This window comes from Myodes glareolus, chromosome 12 (assembly GCF_982192425.1).
Source record: "Myodes glareolus chromosome 12, mMyoGla1.1, whole genome shotgun sequence".
NCBI classification, from domain to species: Eukaryota; Metazoa; Chordata; class Mammalia; order Rodentia; family Cricetidae; genus Myodes; species Myodes glareolus.
The window spans coordinates 4,147,879-4,160,712 of NC_142037.1; the positions used below are offsets into that span (position 1 = coordinate 4,147,879).

At 39.2% G+C, this 12,834-nt stretch overlaps 1 pseudogene; it reads left to right on the forward strand.

Annotated features, from left to right (window-relative positions):
• The first annotated feature begins 10,436 nt into the window (after positions 1-10,436).
• Positions 10,437-11,081, forward strand: LOC146892219 (T-cell receptor alpha chain V region 2B4 pseudogene; annotated as a pseudogene).
• Positions 11,082-12,834: the final 1,753 nt, after the last annotated feature.

Genomic DNA, 12,834 nt, shown 5'->3' on the forward strand with positions numbered 1-12,834 from the left:
AATAACCTAGCAGCCTTTCTCCATTCTCTCCATCTTTCTGCATAGGGGAGAGTCAAGGCGAGAATGTGGAGCAGCAGCCTTCCACCATGAGTGTCCAGGAGGGAGACAGCACTGTCATCAACTGCACTTACACAGACAGCGCCTCAGTCTACCTCCCTTGGTATAAACAAGAGCCTGGGAAGAAGCCTCAGTTCATCATTGACATCCGTTCAAGTGTGGAAAGGAAGCAAAGCCAAAGACTCCCCCTTCTATTAAATAAGAAAGTCAAACACCGTTCCTTGCACATCACAGCCACTCAGCCTGGAGATTCAGCCATCTACTTCTGTGCAGCAGATACACACTGCTCTCCAGGCCCCTGCAGTCTGTCTTCAAACCTGTCACCAGGGCTGGGGTGACACTCTTTGTGCTATGTCAGACATTTTATGACAACATTTGTCACATTGTTTGCTTGAGAGCAGAAGCTAGTATATAGATATTAAAAGCACGTATGATAAGGCCAAAGATGACCCAGGAAGCTTAGATTATATTATTGATTGTTGCTTAATGGTTATTTTAAAATGCATATTTATTGTATATGTTAAATGTGTACTGTGTACTATGATATCTTGGTTTAAGTAAACAGAGGGAAATGAATAGTTTGGTGAGCAGGTACACAGAGCAATGTCTGAAGTAAAGTGTAAACCTTCATGTTCTTTCTATGTGAGCTGATTCTAGCATGTCCATGTGTTCAGCACTCTAAAAGCTCTGTGTAACAGATTCTTACAGGGATTGATGATGGTCTGTTTCAAAATCATGTGTTAAATGACCACCCTGACAAGCAAGGCGGGCCCACTGCTTCAACAGTGGGACTGCAGAAATGTTAATCTGGGTATTTCATGTGACTTCATTATAAAGTCACTGCAATATTAGCCACATATGGCCTCAGCCTTCCTCTCTGTCCTTCTGGCCCTATGTATCCAACCCATTTCATACTTTGTTTCTCTTGAGATATGGTTCCTATACCTAGTAATTGAACATATGACTGTTGAAGAGGTCAATTTGCCAAGATTCTGGAGTAATGATTCTCACGTCTGCACTCGTATCTATCAAACCCACAATTACACTGCCATTTACACACACTCTTAGCTTTGGTCTTTGATCATTTATAGAAGTCTTCCAGAATATACGTTTCCTATTTTCTATTAAAATTTTTGATTTATCCTCCATGTTTATTTCATCATCCTTAACAGTATGTTTTTTTTTTCAAAAGTCTCTGGATTTTTTTAAGTTTGCTAGTGAGACACAGTGACTGGAAATGACTGGACCACTTTTGACTTGAGGGACTGTGAGAGGCCCCCCAAAGGAGTTTCCCAATAGTATCAGGTTGCCTTATCTGTCTTTTGTTGATCTGCATTTATTGGCCCAATGTTGCTCTTTGTCACACCTTCTACATATACCTGAAGGCTGAGTTCTCCTATTCTTGCCATTACCAGAGGAGACATTATTCCTAGAAATTCCTTTTCTACAATCCCATCTCAGATGTTCTATTCTACAACAGTTAAAATATCTGGCATTTTGATGTTTCCTCATAGCTTTGGAAATTGCTTCTCCTACCCAAGATTCAGTATTATAGTCAAATGTCTCAGTGTTCATTGTATTCATGATCCACTCATCTATCAGTGATGATCTAACCTTTAAAGGCCTGAGTACCTTTTTGCATTCTAAGCTGGCATTTTCAGAAGCCAGAGATTCAAGTACTCATCTAACATCTGGGTCTGTTACTCCTATTTGTACAGTCTTAGTAAATCTTGGTAAAAAAGACACTAAAGGGTTCTCTTTGGCCCTGTTTAACCCTGGCAAATGACTCAATTCATTTCTCTGGTTCTTGAATACTCTCCCAAACAAACATTTAAGGCTGCTTTGTGATATGGGAACAAGATTTGTTTATTGTAAAGAGCTTGAGCCTGTGGGTCAGCATAATTGCCTTCACCAAGAATTTGACCTTTGGAAGTCTTAAGTCCTTTTGCTTTTCCCAGTTGTTCTAATATTTTAGCCTTTCTCGGAAACAGCATTTAAACATCAGTTGTGCTCCATCAACCAGGACTGATGAATAACTGAAGCCAGTCATGTGGCGTGATTTGAATGCTTTGCCCATGCAAAGCCCATGTCTTTGCCATATCCCTACCAAATGTGAAATGCAAGCCATAAGTTACTGTAGCTTGCTTAATTTATTTTTTTTCATTTGTAACAATTTTTATTTTAAAATTGTTTGCATTTGTATTATTCTCTTGATGAAGTAGACCTTGTAACATGTTCCCCAACATATTACTTGTATTCAGTTTTTATATCACAACACAGGTCCTAAATTGAAGAACAGATTCTACAGCCTACAACTATTTAATTTGCTTTTAATTTCCTTTTTTTTGAAAGTAATTTTATTAAATTATAAAAAGTTTCCATTTACGCCCCTCCTCCCAACGCCCTCCCACTCCCCCCTCCCTCTCCTCCTCCCTTTTTGTCCCCAAGGGCAGTCAGGGTCTCCTGCCCTGTGGGAAGTCCAAGTTCCTCCCCCCTCCCTCCAGGTCCAGGAAGGTGAGCATCCAAACAGACTGGATCCCAAAAATCCAGTATATGCAGAGGAAACCAGTCCCAGTGTCATTGTCAATGGTTTCTCAGAAAGACTGCAGGCCAGCCACATTCAGAAAATCCGGCCATATTCAGAGAATCTGGTTGGATCACATGCTCGTTCAGTCACGGTCCATCTGGCCTTGGTAAACTCTCATTAGATCCGACCCCTTGTATCAGTGGGTGATAGTATCCCTCGCAGTCCTTCGTCATTTTCTTCCTCCTTCTGCTCCTCATTTGGATCTTGGGGGGCTCAGTTTGGTGCTCCAACGCGGGCCTCCATCTGTATCGCCATCCAACGCCAGATGAAGGATCTATGGTGATAAGCAAAATATTCATCAGTATGGTCACGGGCCAAGGCCGGTTCAGGCACCCCCTCCTCTGTCCAGAGAACAATCTGGGGATCTCTCCTTGGACCTGGGATCCCATATATAATCAAGTTTCCTGTAAACTCTAAAATGACTCCCTTAGTTGAAATATATTCTTCCCTGATCCCACATTCATCCTTCCTCCCTTCCCCCCATCCCGGTCAACCGAGCTTTCTCCATTCCTCCCCTACTCCCTTCTCTCTAACCCTCTCCCCTTCCAACAACCCTCCCAACCCCCCCCCCATGCACCCAAGGTTACCTGGGACTCTTGACTATTTCCTACCTCCTGGCGGATAGCTAAATAATCTTCATCAGGTTCGTCTTCTTATTTAGCTTCTCTAGGATCACGAATAATAGGCTCAAAGACCTTAAATTATGGTTAGAATCCACTTATGAGTGAATAGATACCGTGTTCCTCTTTTTGGGTCTGGCTTACCTCACTCAGTAAAGCGTTTTCTATGTCCATCCATTTGCATGCAAAATTCAAGATGTCATTATTTTTTACCGCTGAGTAAAACTCTAATGTGTATATGTTCCACACCTTTTTTAACCATTCTTCTATTGAGGGGCACCTAGGCTGTTTCCAGGTTCTGGCTATTACAAATAGTGCTGCTATGAACATAGTTGAACAAACACTTTTGTAGTATGTTTGGGAATCTCTAGGGTATATTCCCAAGAGAGGAATTGCTGGGTCCTGAGGGAGGTTGACTCCCAGTTTCCTGAGAAACCGCCACACTGATTTCCACAGTGGCTGCACAAGTTTGCATTCCCACCAACAATGGATGAGTGTTCCCCTCATTCCACATCCTCTCCAGCATAGGCTATCATTGGTGTTTTTAACTTTAGCTATTCTGACAGGTGTAAGATGGTATCTCAAAGTGGTTTTGATTTGCATTTCCCTGATCGCTAAGGAGGTTGAGCATGACCTTAAGTGTCTTCTGGCCATTCGAAGTTCATCTGTTGTGAATTCTCTGTTCAGATCAGTACCCCATTTTTTAATTGGGTTAATTAGAGTTTTAGTGTCTAGTTTCTTGAGTTCTTTGTATATTCTGGAGATCAGACCTTTGTCTGATGAGGGGTTGGTGAAGATCTTCTCCCAGTCAGAAGGCAGCCTTTTTGTCCTACTGACAGTGTCCTTTGCTTTACAGAAGCTTCCCAGTTTCAGTAGATCCCATTTATTCATTGTTTCTCTTATTGTCTGTGCTGCTGGGGTCCTACTTAGGAAGAGGCCTCCTGTGCTTTTAATTTCTGTTAAATTAGAAAAATTCTTTTTTTTAAAATTTCTTTTAGAACATTCATTCCTATAGGTATTCATCTACCTTCTTTGGATCCTTCTGTGCCTCTAGAACTTTATACTTTGTCAGAGTAGATTACAGGGTAGGAAACTAAAACCCTTGGTAGGTCATCTCTGACAGCTACTGGTGATGTTAAATCCTTTCCTTGTACCTTCTCTCCCTGCCCATCAGCTCCAATAATTTCCTCAATCGTTTCAAATCTTTTTACTTCTGTTTTTGTAAGCCTGAATTTCCTGGCCTGTATATATTTCTAGTGACTTCATTGAAGCACCTAACCTCTGGTCCTCATTCTGCTCATGTGATTCCAAGGTCTAAAATTTTTCCTTTAAAGATAACATCTGATCCTTGGACATTATTTGAATAGTGTTCCGATTGCACTCCTGGAAAGATATCTATCTTCTAACCTATAACTTTTTAACAATTTTTGATTGTCAAATTAAAAAAAATGAGTTCTTTCAAATAATTTCTTAGTACTCTTTGACATGGGTTCAATTTTGTCTGTCAAATTAATGTTACCCTTTTCAATACTATTAATTTTTCCAGTAATTATTGATTTTTGATGGTATTAATCCTGTCAGCTGTTCATTATTAGTCTGTAAAGACTGTATTATTTATAAATGTACCTCATTCTTGGCTCTCTTATCAAACCATTTTCTTAAGGAATATGAAGAAAAAACTGAGTCCCAATATCTGATAAATGGATGTATCACAATTAACCATATAAGTCTTGTAGAATACAATCCATAATATTAACAAAAAAGTTTCTAAATGTTTCAGTGATAATGTTGTCTGCCATTATATAACTTTCAAGGTGTCATAGTTACAGTTACATAGTATCAGGTGTCATAGTTACAGAGTCACAACTAGGTGTGATGCATCCAGTGGTGACATGAAAGGTCCTGAATGGTTTTAGTTTCCTGTCTTGGTACTGGTTAAATACTAAAAAATATGCTTTGCTTGACAAATTAAAAACAATTTAATTAATTCTTTACATGGAGCAAGAAGCCCAGAACACATGGTCAGGGAGCACAAACAGGAAGCTGCACAAGTTGCCACATGACAAAAAATGCAGCAGTGTGGGAAATTTCCAAGTTGCCACATGCAGTCAGCTCCACTGTTTCAGGGGATTTACAAAAAAAAAAACCTACTTATGTAATAGCTAGCCAAGCAGGTGGGGTGGGAGGCTTTCCATCTGGTAGGTATAGAGTCCAAATCCACATTGGGCACCAGATGAAGAAGGACTCTAAAAAGAAATCCTACACTAACTCAGAATTGAATATAATAAAAGGTTATTTATTTAGGGGTAGACTCACAGATCACAAACCTCTGCACAAACAGGGAACAGGAATCAAATCACACCACTGGAAGAAAGGCTAGATCCACACTTTACATCAGCATATATGGCATAACAGGGCTCACCCAAGTGGGTGGGTAACTTAAAGGCTACTGGCTGTAGGAATTCCTACAGCAGTAACCCAGATCCAGAAAGACAAATATAATATGTACTCACTCATACGTGGCTTTTATGCATAAAACAAAGAAAAAGACAGCTTACAATTCACAATCCCAGAGAACCGAGACAACAAAGAGATCCTTAAAAGAAATATATGTGGATCCACTCTACATGGGAAATAGAAAAAGACAAGATCTTCAAGTAAATTGGAAGCATGGGGATCATGGGTAAGAGCAGAAGGGGAGGGAGGAGAGAGGGGAGTGGAGAAAAATATATATAGCTCAATAAAAACAATTAAAAAATAAATAAAATAAATAAAAAGGATATGAAGGACATGCACCCCAGAGGAGAATCTAACTACTTTTATTTTGTTAAGTAGACATAGAATTAAGCCAATTTCTAAAATTTATCCTTATACCCATAGATTATTACAGTTCTCATCCTTGATCAGAGAAGCTTCTTGTTTTAAGAGACAATAATTAACACAGAGTCTCAAAACTTTTTTCCAAGAGAAAAGAATAATTGACTGTGGTATGGTCAGCCTCAAATATTGACATAGAAGGATGGAAACTTGAAAAAACAGAAGTCTGAGAAGATTGCTATAAAATAGTGTCTTCTGAATATGACAGGATTCTTGCACTGATGAACTCAGCAACTGTGGTTGCCTACACACGATTAAGCCAATTAACATTCCAGGATGAGTGGAAGAGCTTTGACCTGGCACCATTGGTAGCTGGGAGATAAAGGCCAAGGATAACTTCTGGAGAAGACAGAATCAGTTGTCTCCAGGAAAGTATGTCATAATAGGTTGTCTCTGGTCCAGTGGGTTGTTCTATGCTCATGTGTGTAATGGCACTTATAACTGGATCCAGAGGTTTAAAAACAATAGAATAAAGACAAATGATATAAATGTAGAAAAGCATCATGAAGATGGATCTGGAGAATTTGAAGGAGGGAGTAGGGTTTGGATGTGATCTAAATATATTATATGTCTATCACAGAGTAGATAAAATAAATTTTTCAAGAGGATTGAATGCTCATGAATTGGAAAAATGCCAATGAATGTTTGTATATTTTGTAAAACTTTTATTTCAGAAGCATAATCAATAAGGACATTCCAAATTACATAAGACTCAGGGAGTCTTATATAAGACTAAAGGATCATCCCTACAAGAGTGGCTCTAGGCCTCTGGGCTGAAATAGAATGACACTGTGGTGATCGGTGTTCATTGCCAACTCAACAGATTGTAGAACCACTTGGGAATACATGCCTGATAATGCTATGCCTCAGGCAAGCATACTTTTTGGCTTTACCTTTCATTGTCAAATGTTTTCCAAAGCTGTGTTGGCTGCCATCACGCATTGTTGCCATGTACCCTCTAGTTTTCAAAAGTGCTGGAATGTATCTGGCATACTTTTTTCAAGCAAACTGTACCATTGAAGGGAATGATTTCATGGTTGCTATTTCCCCCTCATTCTATTCCTTATGTAGATGTTAGTGGACAAGGGAAGAGTCTGAACAGACAATAATAGTGAGAACTGATGTCATGAGTGTTGGGCAGAAAGGGATCTGACACAATGTTGGCTCTCAACTGCTAGTATGTGCAAAGGTATGAAGCATGTTGTAGGACAAAAGAAAAACACAGATTTTTTTTCTGCTTTGTTTTCTGAATACCAAATCAAGCTGTGGTTTACATGGACCTCTGCTACCTTGACTGTTAGGTTACAATGGAAATATGAAGAAATATGCAGGAGGAGATCTATAAATTTATAATTTTTGGAGAACAGAGCTTTTTAGTAGGATAAAAGTAACAATAGAATTTAGTAATTGAGCATGTTATTTATGGTCTGGGTGCCAAGACCAACTGCATTTTTACTGCATCAATTTAAGGAAGTCCCATTTTGACACAGGTGTAAGGGACAGTTAGAACAACACAGGCAGATTAGAAAGTGAAACTGCAGTTCCTGAGATGGAGATTATTGTTCTCACAAGACATCACCAAGAAGATAACAGGAGCACGAGAAGGTTGTAGTTACTGAATTATGAACAGTAAAAGAAATGTGAGGACCCAGGAGCCCTATAAAATGTTCAACCCACAGCCCATTTAGTGGCCTCCTAGCCTTAGTATTCCTCATATCCCTAAGGGATTTTGGATCTCTTCACAGCTTGGTCTTCTGTCTGTCCAGGATGCTCAGTGTTTTTGTCCATCCCAGTGGCAAAGATGACCCCCTTAATGAATGACGGCACTCCCTTTATATTTCTTTGAGACTTTCATCTGGCATTAGAGAAAAATTCTTCTCAGGTCATATACTTGACTAAAAATAACAGAGAAGGACTCGGAAATGACTGTCATCATCCAGCACTCTGAGTCCACTTACAAGTGAGAGCTCCCATCCCTTGACCATGACTACCATCATAGAACCCGCAGTGAGTCCCTACTATCACTGGAAATGAGGGAAGTAGATGACTGGGCTGCCATGGAACAGAACGCTTTGATCTCAAATAGCTGAGCATAATTTCTCCTGGAGATGCAGGACAGAGTCTGATGCTGCTACTCCTTACTCCTAAGCCAAGTCAAACTGTGAACCAGACCCAGTGTGATTCCTCCTAAGTTCCAGATCATCTCCTAAATAAGTATCTAGAGCAATCAAGGTTCCATCATTGACAGCAATTGCTGTTGATCTCTGAGGAGGTAGGGCTGAGAAAGTGTTACAGGATTACAGACAGATGGGAAAGAAAAACTAAGCTCCTTGAGATGGCAACTCCTTTTTCCTAGAAGACAACTTGAGTTGAACTGGTGAGAAGGCATGGGTGGTACCCTAAACAAGATGAATAGTAGAAAGGAGAAGACACATGGACTCGGTAAAACCCCCTAGGCAAAGCCCAATTATCTAAGACTTACAAGTCTTCCTATTCCAATAGATAAAGGTTATACTTTTGCTTTCTGAATAGTTCCATTTTCTGTCTTTCTACGGTGTTCTATTCTTTATCTGTCTCATGGATGGAGCACAGTACTGTCCTAGATAATCCCCAGTAAACCTGTCACGAATGTTTGTTACTGAATTTCCAAGCACTTCTAGTACCACCAGAGTAAAGAAACAGCTGCCCAAATAAATTCTATGCTGAGAATCCATCTTGTACCTAAAATAATTAATATCATCAAAAAACAAAAGGCAATGATATTGTAAGCATGATAAGAAATAAACCCTTATATGTAGTTTATCAGGATATAAATTAGTATAACCATTATGAAATTTAGTGCAATATTTCCTTGCTAAAACACTTAAAATAAATAATAAAATAAAATTAAAAATTAAAAGATTCCACATAACCCAGCTTTAGCACTTGTAGCTGCATGCCTAAAGATATCAAATTCAGTAGACAATAAAGATATGTGCACAGCATGCTGTTTTGGTACTATCCACATTAACCAAATTATGGAATTAGCTCAATTGTCCATCATTAAGTACAAAGGGGGAAATTGGGAAGTGAATATGAGTAACATATATGATATGTGTGCATTAAAATATTACAATATTTTATTAATATTTATATAACAATATATAGTTATTACCTACTAACAAAATAAATAGGCACTAAAGAGATGGCTCAATCAATGAAGTTCTCATCTCACCAGCATAAAGACCTGTGTCCAGATCCCCAGAACACATGTACTATGCAGTACTGCACCCACAAATGCAGCCCTAGCACTGGTGAGGACATTGTCAGTCCAGTCCATGAAGTTCACTGACAAGGCAGCCTGGGATGATCAGCTGGGTTTAGTAAGACACCCAGAGACAGTTTCTCAGTGTCCCTTTGTGTCTGTGTGAGAGAGGGCTGGCAGGGAGGAAGAGAAGGGCTTGTTGACATAACAGTGAAATCTAGGACAATTTTTTCTAATTGTTTTTTTTTAGTGTATGTTAAATGATAAAAATAAGGTGGAGAGTAACCAAGGACAACCTCTGATCTGTACACATGTAAATCACCTGCACTGATGTGTTCTCACCCTTCATACACTCACACATACACATATGTAACATGTAAAAAAATAAACGAATGAATAAATAGACAAAGAAATAAATATTACTAGGCTGTGAGCTGGAACTATATATGTTAAGTCACATTTAAATATATTTTATTTTACACAGATATTTTTATTTGTAGAAAATTTATATAAACGTTGATGATGAAGGAACAATATAGAGGTGTATGAGCTGATCCTGAGAAGAGATAAAGAACATAAACTGTTATTTGATTGTGAGAGGTTCCTCAGAAACATTACAGAAAAGTGACTAGTGGAATAACCTTTATTTGCAGAAAATAAGTTGTCATTTGGTGAAAAGTATTTGCTAAAACTTGAACAAATGTCTCAAATTTCTCATCTGACTAAACTATTGCTTGTTTTAATAGTTCACATAAGAAGAGTCTGCAGTTAAAATATTTCTTTGACACTAAGGTGAATCCACAGGAGGGCAGCATCTTCTCAGATACCCAGAGGCAATTTCTCTCAGGGTCCTTTGTGTCTGTGTGTTGTGGGGGTGGCTAGAGGGAGGAGGAGAGATTCTGAGGTAGCAGTGGAAACTAGGACCTCCTTTCTGATTGGATGAATAGTTTGAGGCTTTCTTTTTCATGCATCTTATAGCAGAAGAATTTGAACTTGCTAAATGCCAGTACTTTTGCTATGGTTGAAGTGTGAATCTTCAGTGAAAACAATAATGCATCCCTTATGTGTTTCACTAGTGGTACTCTGGCTTCAACTGAGTTTGACCGTTCCTATGGGAACATACAATATGGGAGAACATTGCCCTCACATATTTTAGATGGGAGGTTGAAAGTGCTAATGTTCTCATGCTGAAAAAAAGCCAGGTGGGAGGCAAATAAAAAAGTCATTCTGGGATTTTAGCATCCATAGGCATCCAGTAATGTTTGTCTGACCTTTGTCTCTCTGCACAGGAGTGAACAGCCAGCAGAAGGTGCAACAGAACCCGGAATCCCTCAATGTCTCAGAGGGAGCCATGACCTCTCTCAACTTTACTTTCAGTGATTGTAATTTTCAGTACATCTGGTAGTACAGACAACATCCCAGGAAAGCCCCCACATTGCTGATGTCTGTCTTCTCCAATGGTGAAAAGAAAGAAGGCAGATTCACAGTTCAGCTCAATAAAGACAGCCTGCATATTTCCTTGCACATCAGAGACTCCCAGCCCAGTGACTCAGCTGTCTACCTCCATGCAGGGAACACATGGTTCTACCCAGGCACCTGCAACCTGCACCCAAACCTAGTAGGTCATGTCAAGACCTTAGTTAGAAAACAGACCACAGAGTGTAAAATTCTGTTTCAATCCTATAAGCAATGGTAATTAAGAGCTAGAGTAGAGAGGACTTGATTGATTAGGAAAGTGTGGGAGAGATTTCACTGGGTTACACCAGGTCTGGCTCCAGAGTGCTCTAATCCATCTCTTTTTCTTGATTACCTTTTCTTTCTTGGGTTGTCCTTTACGTGAATCTTGTCTGAGTACTTCCCAGAGGTACAAAGCATATGCAAAACTAGTTTTGGAAAAATCTGGCAAATTGTAATATTCCTATATCATGTATTTGTATTTGGCATTCTCCCTTTGGAGGTCCAATCAGGTTGTTTTGAGGATATGGAAATCAACTTGCTTAGGAGTAAATATGGAGAACAAGAAAAATACCCTTGGCTTAGGGAAGGTGTCTCAATCCCTAGAGTTGCTGATTCCTCCTGCACCTGAAAGGCTAGAGACATCATAAAGGTGAGCTGTGTCTTCATCCCACAGGTCTGCATGAACCCACACCCATATTCCAACAGGAAAGGATTTTGACATTTTGAAAATAACAAATCCTAAATGGAAAGAAACACTGTTGATTTGACTGAAGTATTTTCCACTCTTCAGTTCTCTGATGTTGATGGTTCTACAACAATTTACACACTCTTTATGTGCTTACCTTGTTGAGATGGAAGACATGCATGTGGCCTTGAAACTCACCTCACATCATGTCATAAAGACCACCATCACCTCTACAACACTGTGACTTGTTTATCCAGGTACAGGACATAATTAGGAATAGGCTTTGTCTAATGTACATAACACACATCCGGTCCCATACCGGTCTGTCTGGTTCTCTAGCACAAGGTAATGCTGAAATTGACCAATTATTGATTGGAAGCGTGTTGCAGGCCTCGGAATTTCATAAAAAATATCATGTCAATAGTAAAGGCTTAAAAAAAGTGTTTTCCATTACCTGGCAACAAGCTAAGGACATTATAAAGACATGCCCTACTTGTTCTTTCTATAATCAAACACCGTTGCCTGCAGGGAGTAACCCAAAGGGTACTCAAAGGAATGAAATCTAGCAGATGGATGTGTTCCACTTTATGGAATTTGGTAAATTAAAATATGTACACCACACCATAGACACATATTCAGGTTTTCAATGGGCAACTAACCTGAGCTCAGAAAAGCCTGATTCGGTAATCACACATTTATTGGAAGTTATGGCCATCATGGGTATACCTGCACAAATAAAGACAGACAATGGTCCAGCATATATATCTAAGAAAATGAAACAAGATTTTTCTTATTATAATATAAACACATTACAGGTATACCAAATAATCCTACAGGTCAGGCAGTTATAGAAAGATCAAATCGTACTATAAAGGATATGCTGAACAAACAGAAAGGGATGAAAGATACCCCCAGAAATAGATTGAATTTTCTTAATGCTAATGAGAAAGGAACAACAGCAGCAAAGAGGCATTGGATAATAGAAAAAACCTTCTGAATTAAACCAACCTGTTTATTCCAAAGATGTGCTAACCAGGAGATGTGCTACACTGGGGAAGGGGTTTTGCTCTTGTTTCCACAGGAGATGAAAAATTGTGGATACCATCAAAATTAACAAAGGCTTGATGTGAAGAGAAGAAACCTCTTGGAAAGGAGAAATGACAGCTCGTCCACAATGATGATATTCATACAGGTGTTAAGAAAAACATATAGAATGGGGGCAGGGTTCTGTTCTTATCTCCACAGGAAAACACTCATCTTTGAAAAATTCAAAGGACCCTGGATATTTGAATACTGACAGATGAAA